The sequence below is a fragment of the Orycteropus afer genome, unplaced genomic scaffold, assembly GCF_000298275.1.
Source record: "Orycteropus afer afer isolate SDZICR_OR568_19922 unplaced genomic scaffold, OryAfe1.0 scaffold00199, whole genome shotgun sequence".
Classification (NCBI taxonomy): domain Eukaryota; kingdom Metazoa; phylum Chordata; class Mammalia; order Tubulidentata; family Orycteropodidae; genus Orycteropus; species Orycteropus afer.
This window is the reverse complement of record NW_006921786.1, coordinates 4,503,058-4,510,184: the sequence shown is the minus strand read 5'-3', so window position 1 is coordinate 4,510,184 and position 7,127 is coordinate 4,503,058. Positions and strand designations below refer to the sequence as shown.

The following is a 7,127-nucleotide window of genomic DNA, read 5'->3' as shown; positions in this document are numbered from 1 at the left end:
GCAGACTGCTCAATTTGATCTTTGATATTCCCACTTCTGACGTAGGTGCAAAACACAAAATGCATTTTCTTCTGTAATGCAAACACTTGAGCTCTTGGCTGCCAATAGAAAGGCTGGAGATTTAAGTCCACCCAGAGACACCTCAGAAGAAAGGCCTGGCAATCTACTTCCAAAAAAATCAGCCATTGAAAACCCTATGAAGCACGGTTCTATTCTGATACACATGGGTTCACACATGGGTTCACCATTGACAGCAATTGGTTTGTTTTTTTAGTTTATCATAAGAAAAATCAACAGTCCTCACCCAAAAATAATTGGCAATTGACCACTCAATTGTCCGGGAGATTTAGGAAACAGTGGGAGCTGTAGTGACAGGGAGGGTGGAGTTCCTATCTAACATGGACAACCACTACCCAGCTTTAGCTAGAATGCCCTTCCACAAAACAAAGGTACAGTTAGCTCCACCGTGGCATTTCAGTCAACACACATCAAAACAGAACACTCTAGCAGAGCTCAGTTAATCTGTCCTATCCATATAGTATCTCATTCCCCACATGCACACCTTCCAGGTATAGTTTCCAACCCGAGGTTCACCTTGATTCATCTTCCTCCATCCTTCCCAAGGCCTCAATGTAGAAACCTTTACTTAGTTCCAATATATGCTTTACTGTCCATTTTCTTTCTACTTTGCAGTTTCCCGTTTTTTCTATTAAGTTTCCTTAGTAGTGACTCAAAATTTACATGTCACTGACACAGCCATGACCTCACCAACTTGTCTCATTTTATTTTCTAATCTCAGTCTCAACACTCTGATCCCTATCTGTTTGACTGGCAGGAAATCTAATATTTTCTATGAATTGTTGTTGTTAGCTGTCAGCCTCCAACTCACATTAATCCTGTGCACAACTGAATGAAATGCTGCCCAGTACTGCACCATCCCCATGAGCAGCTGCAGATCAGACCATTGTGATCAATATGATCTTCATTGGCTAATTTTCAGAAGTTGATCACCATGCCTTTCTTCCTAGTTCATCTTAGTCTAAAAGCTCCATTGAAACCTGTTCAGCATCACACAACTGCTCAAATAATTTCTTTTAGAAGGATCAGCACAAGCCTGGTCCTTATGAAGCAGAGGTTGAAGGTATCCCAAATATTCAACTTTCCCAAATTGCTATACCACCCCATCATCTCTATCATCAACTACTACTCCTCCACTCTGTAGCCTTCCTCTCATCTTAGAGTTCTGAATTTAGCTGTTGTGTCTCACAGAACTCATGAACTGCTAAAAAATGGCTCATGTGGTTGTGGAGGTTGGCAAGGCCCAAATCTGTGGGTCATGCTTGGTCTGGAGGATTATCCTCACTCATGTGGTTTCAGGATAATAGAAGTAGGATACAAACATAGAGATAGACTTATCTCTCCCAAACAGTGTCTGCCTTCCGGTTCCTACCCAACTAAAATACCCTGCTACCCATCTCTACTCAAATCAAAATCAAGTTTAAGAAAAAAGACTTATGGAAGTAAATGTTCAAATATTAGAATTAGAATTAGAATCAGAATCAGAATTATAAGGCTCATGTTTAGGGAAGATTATTGTAAAACTACTGAGTTCTAATAAAATGAGTAGGACAGAGTGAGGGAAGATGTGGACCTAGGAGATGAGTGTTCCCTGTGTTATCAGCAGAAGAAGCCAGCTTCTATCTGAGGATGGTTTATTATCTTTGTGAAATAACAAATGCTGCTCCATGAAATTATGTGCTCAAATACCTGTCCTATTGAGTCATTCACACACTTTCACCTTTTACTGCCAATACTATGAACCTAATCTCTATCAAAGGCACTAAAATCATGCTACACTGAAACATTAAAACATAAACTAAAGAGATTGTAACTGGCAATATTGATGTCACAAAATTTATCAATATGTCTAAAGAACATCATGAGGCTCTTTTGCTCAGCAGAAGAGAGAGCTGTCAGCCGGGGCCTGGCTTATGGCACTTCAGTGAGGGGCTACATCGAGGCCACTTTGCTTCTTGCTTCTTCCCCGCAGGCCAGATGCGACATGTTGGTAGCTCGGCATCGATTCGCCTTGTCTTTTGCGGGCTGCTCTGAACAGCAGGACCTTTGCACCAGAAAGCTGGTGGGCACAGTGAGCAAAAGCAAAGCCAGAAGAAAGCAGAGACAGTCCTAGAAAAGAGGAAGAGCAAAGCATAGTGAGAAAGCTCTCAACTGTGGGGGTGGTAAAGGGCAAAAAAGTGGAATACATCCTAAAGTGGAAAGGTTTCTCACCTGCAGGCACCACGTGGGAGCCAGAACAGAATCTAGATAGCCCCTATCTCATTGCTGGGTTTCTACAGTCACAGAAAATAGCTCATGAGACAGATAAATCAGAGGAAGGCAAGTGCAGATACCAAAACACAAAACAAATCCACTGCCATCAAGTGATTCCAACTCACAGAGACCCCCATTGGGTTTCCAAAGCAGTAAATCTTTGCTGAAGTAGATTGCCTCATTTTTCTTCCCTGGAAGGGCTGGTGAGTTTGAACTACCAACCTTCTGGTTAGCAGTCAAATGCCCTAGGCACCACTAGAGCTCCCAAGTCTGAAGATAAGGGAGAGGAAGGTAAACCAAAAAAAGAAGAAAAAAGTCAGTAAAGCCACAAAGTTTTGCTGGAGTTTGGAGTCGGAGGGGATTATTGGAGCTGCAAACTTGTGATCCTGACGAAATGGGAAAACTCTGATAACATGGACTTGATCCCTATTGAGGAAGCCAATGGCAAGTGCCATGGGTTGTCATATCCTTCTATGAGGAAAGGCTAACTTGCATGTTTGCCTTCACTGAAAACACAGTACTGTATGTGCAAAAAGGTTCATCTTTGTTGTCTGTACCTCCTATGTACCTTTCTATGTCTTCCTCTTCCTCAATGCCACTGGATACATGTGTGGACAGGCTAAACTATTAGGTATTATCTATGCAGGGGGAGGGTACCCAAGACCATGTATAGGATTGGCAGACAATGTTTCTACAAGTGTATTTGTATGTTCTGTAAGAATTCCCAGGTCTATAGTAGAGCTGACAAGGGACAAGGTTGTAGTCACTTCTCAGGCATAGCCAGCTACCCAAAGGAAGCGAGTAGTTGGACCTGTGGGCTCGGGACCGTAGTTGCAGGAGACATCAAGCTCAATTGGCATAACATGCTACACAAAACATGTTCCACCTCCTACTTTGGTGAGCAGCAACTGGGATCTTAAAAGCTTGCAAGGAGCCATCTAGATGCAACAATGGGTCTCTCCTCGTCCAGAGCAAAGAAAAATGAAGAAAACCAAAGATTCATGGAAACAATTAGTCCAAGCAACTGGTACACCATGCAATCCGCAGCTTATATGACTATGAGACCAGAAAAGCTAGATGGTGCTTGGCTATCACTATCAACCACTCAGAAGGGGATTTTACGCAGGAGGTCCTGGATAGAGTGGGAGAACAATGTGGAACAAAACTAAAAGTCATTTAAAAAAAAAAAAAAAAAGGACTAGCTTTGCTGGTCTGATAGAGCCTGCTGGAACCACTGAGACTATGGCCCCTAGCTGCCCATCAGATTGAGAATTGAACCCACTCCTGTGGCTTCCAGCCAAACAAAAGACAGACATATAATGAGGTGAACATTTATACTAGGTAGATACGCTCCTTGGAGAGAACAATCATGGGAGAACGTAAGGGCTGTGTATGCACAGAGACATAGCTCAGGGTGCAGGAGTCCATGGAGGGAAGGACACAGGGAAGAGGTAACTATGGGGAGGAAGTAGGAGGGGATCTGTTGCATTGTGGTAAATTGTAGTCAATGTCATGAGACAAAGTGTATGTGAGCTGCTGTGTGGAAAGTGAATTTGCTCTGTAAACATTCACCCAAATCACAATTAAAAAAAAAAGAAAAGAAAAGTCATTGGCAACATAAATGAGAACTTTAAGACTGTTTGAAAGCTCTGAATGCCTGGGAACTTTAAGCCTAGGTGTTCCCTGACTGAGTTGAATGCTGTCCCTTACAAAGGACTAAGCCAGTAAGTTACCAAAGCCACCATTTTGGAGATGGAAACTCACTAAAGACAGAATGTTTTTTTCTGAAAAGTATACGTAAACAGATTATTCTGTTTTAGAGGTGCTAATTCTTGAAGTTGACAAGAAGACCCTTTCTTTTCCAGTAACTCATAAATACTTGTCCATCCAAGCCACTAAGTGAGCTATTTGGGGAATGTGGATAGGATGGTGGTGTAGGAGATAAGAGAGGGGCCCATGCTCTTAGGGTGGAAAATTCTTGAGCCACTCTGTTGGTTTTTTGGGTTTTTGGGTTTTTTTCCCTTTTTTAAATTTATTTTTCCTGTGCTTTTTTTTAAAAAAAATTATGATTTCAGTGAAAGAATACAGAGCAAATTAGTTTTTCATTTAACAAATTATATCTATTTTTCTTTATAATATTAGGTGCAATTTCATCAATTTAACAGCACTCTTCCCACTTCCTCACTGAGATCCCCTCATGTCCATTTGTCCTTCTTTCCTGCCCCTTCCTGTTTTCTGTGCTTTGTTTTTGGGAAAATGCTGCTCTTTTGGTCTCGTGTGGTTACTTGTTCTTAGGAGTATGTCCCTGAAGTATTATTGTTCACTTTATAGGCCTGTCAGTTGTGATATCTGTGGGTGGCTTCAGTTCCAGGTTTGAAGGGGATCTGAGGGTCACAGTCTTGGGGTTTCCACCAGTTTCTATCAGATCGGTAAGCCTGGTCTTTTTTATGATTTTGAATTTTGTTTACCATTTTTCTCCCATTCTGTCTAGGATCTTCTGTGGTCCCAATCAGAACGATCAGTAGTGGTAGCCATGACCTTCTAGTTCTCTGGTCTCAGGGTAGTGGAGGTTGTGGTTCACATGGACTATTAATTAATCTTTTGGACTAATTTTTCTTGAATCTTTTATTTTTTTCACTCTTCTTTACTCTGGACAGGAAGAGACCAATAATTGCATCTTAGATGGCCATTTGCTCGCTTTCATGTTTTTACATTTCTTTTTTTTTCATTGTGTTTTGGGTAAAAGTTCACAGAGCAAATTCATTTTCCATTTTGTTTCATGATATTGATTGCAATCTCCATAATGTAATAACTCTCTTTCCACTTCCTCCCTATGGGGGTAGTTTTGGTTCTCTAGTGTGGCTATAACAGAAATACCACAAGTGGATGGCTTTAACAATAAGGTATTTATTTTCTTATAGTTTAGGAGGTTGTTAAGTCCAAGATCAAAGTGCCAGCTCTAGAGACTGAGTGAAGGCCCCTCAACCTTGGGTTTCAGCTCTGTCTCTTGCTCCCAGCCCACTGGAGCCAGACGTATCTCTTAACTCAGGCAGCTGCTGGTTGTTGAGACTGACAAATCCAAGGTTGATAAGTAAAATGACACAGTCACACGATTATCAAGCAACACGGCAGGCCACTAGTTCAAGTCCAGAAACAGTCCCATGATCCTCAGGCAATATGGCAAGCTGCAGGATGAAGACTCAGCTAAATGCAGGGTCCAAGCCAGCCAAAAAGCTCAGAGACCTTTCTCAAAGCTTCTTCTTATATACTGGAAGCAGATCACAACCCTAAGGCAGCTACTCAGCTGCTCACAGTAGATTCCACCATGGAGTTGATTACCAGTCTCATCATGGAGAATACTACATCCAGCTGCCCAGCCATCAAAATCAGGCCAAACCAAGTTGACACATAACCTTAACTACCACAGTTATCTTTTCCCTGTGTCCTTCTTTCCTATGTAATACTGCCTTCTGAGGCACTGTTTTTTTTTTTAACTTTGAACTCTGAAACCATTGGTGGCAGCATTCAAACACTAATAGTACAAATTTCACTGAATCAATTTAAGGGTTAATCTTCTCAAGAGAAAAGTAAGCTTTCATACTGGGGCAGTGGTTCACTTCTTAATTTTTTTTGTTTTATCCTAAGAATTCACTGATAGCAAAAATGAATTGTCTTAAATCATGAGATCCATCAGTTCTTGACATCATCTAAGCTGCTTCTACAGCTGCGTTGTAAAATCTTTTTAGGCATGTGTTAGGTTTCTGTGAAAAGTCTGTTTAATAAAAGTATAGATTCATAATCCCTGAAAGATAAAAGAAGAAAATGAACATCATACAATGGAAATACAGGAGGAATAATATAAATAAGGATAGTTTACAGAGCATGAGGGACAGCTGAGCCCAGAGAGTCACACAAAACATCAAACACCAGGATTCTGAAGATCAGTGTCTCTAGGTCTGACCTGTTTTCTTTAGAAACTATATCAACTCTTTCTAACCATCTCATGAACTACAAACACTTCAGGACCTAAAACTGCCAGAGTCTAAAGAATGCCAAAAGAACTTCTACAAAATTCCCCATGAAGCTGTCTGGGTGATATTTTATTGACAAAATTGGAAAATGCCAAAATGTAAACTAAACTCCAAGATTCAAAATGTCAAAATGTCATGCTTTTCTGCTACTAAGAGAGGAGGAAGAAAAGCAGAGTCACATACAATTCTTTGTTATGCAACTTTGGCCAAAGTATCCATTTTATAAACCATTAACCTTTAGAAGATAAGGGTGCTAGGAGCAATAAAGACTGGGGAATCCCTGAGCAAGTCGTTTACTAGATCTCACTCAGAAAGTACACAGTTAGCAAATGTGCAGGATATAAAGGAGCTACTTAGATATGAGCAAAGCTCATGATGTGTCTTGAGAATCAGATGCATCTGAATGTGAGAATTCCAGGCCAAAACAGCCATGCCTGGGGAAATCTTTGGAATAGGGATGGGACTTGGGGAATTAGTGGATTTGTTGGGCACTGTTCTGAGTTGGAATCAACTCAACAGCACACAACTAGAGAATCTGGGTGGTGCAAACAGTTAAAATGCTTGGTTGCTAACTGAAAGATGCGAGATTCAAGTGCACTCAGAGGCACCTCAGAAGAAAGGCCTGACAACCTACTTCCAAAAAATCATCCGTTGGGAAACCCTCTGGGTACAATTCTACTCTGACACAGATGAGGTTGCCATGAGTTGGAGTTAGATGACTTGATGGCAACTGGTATGTTCCCAAGCCACTCAACCTTTTAGAAT

The 7,127-nt window shown here is 41.1% G+C and overlaps 1 pseudogene; it reads left to right on the top strand.

Annotated features, from left to right (window-relative positions):
- The first annotated feature begins 398 nt into the window (after positions 1-398).
- LOC122150684 lies at positions 399-4,856 on the top strand (annotated as a pseudogene).
- The last annotated feature ends 2,271 nt before the right edge of the window (positions 4,857-7,127 follow it).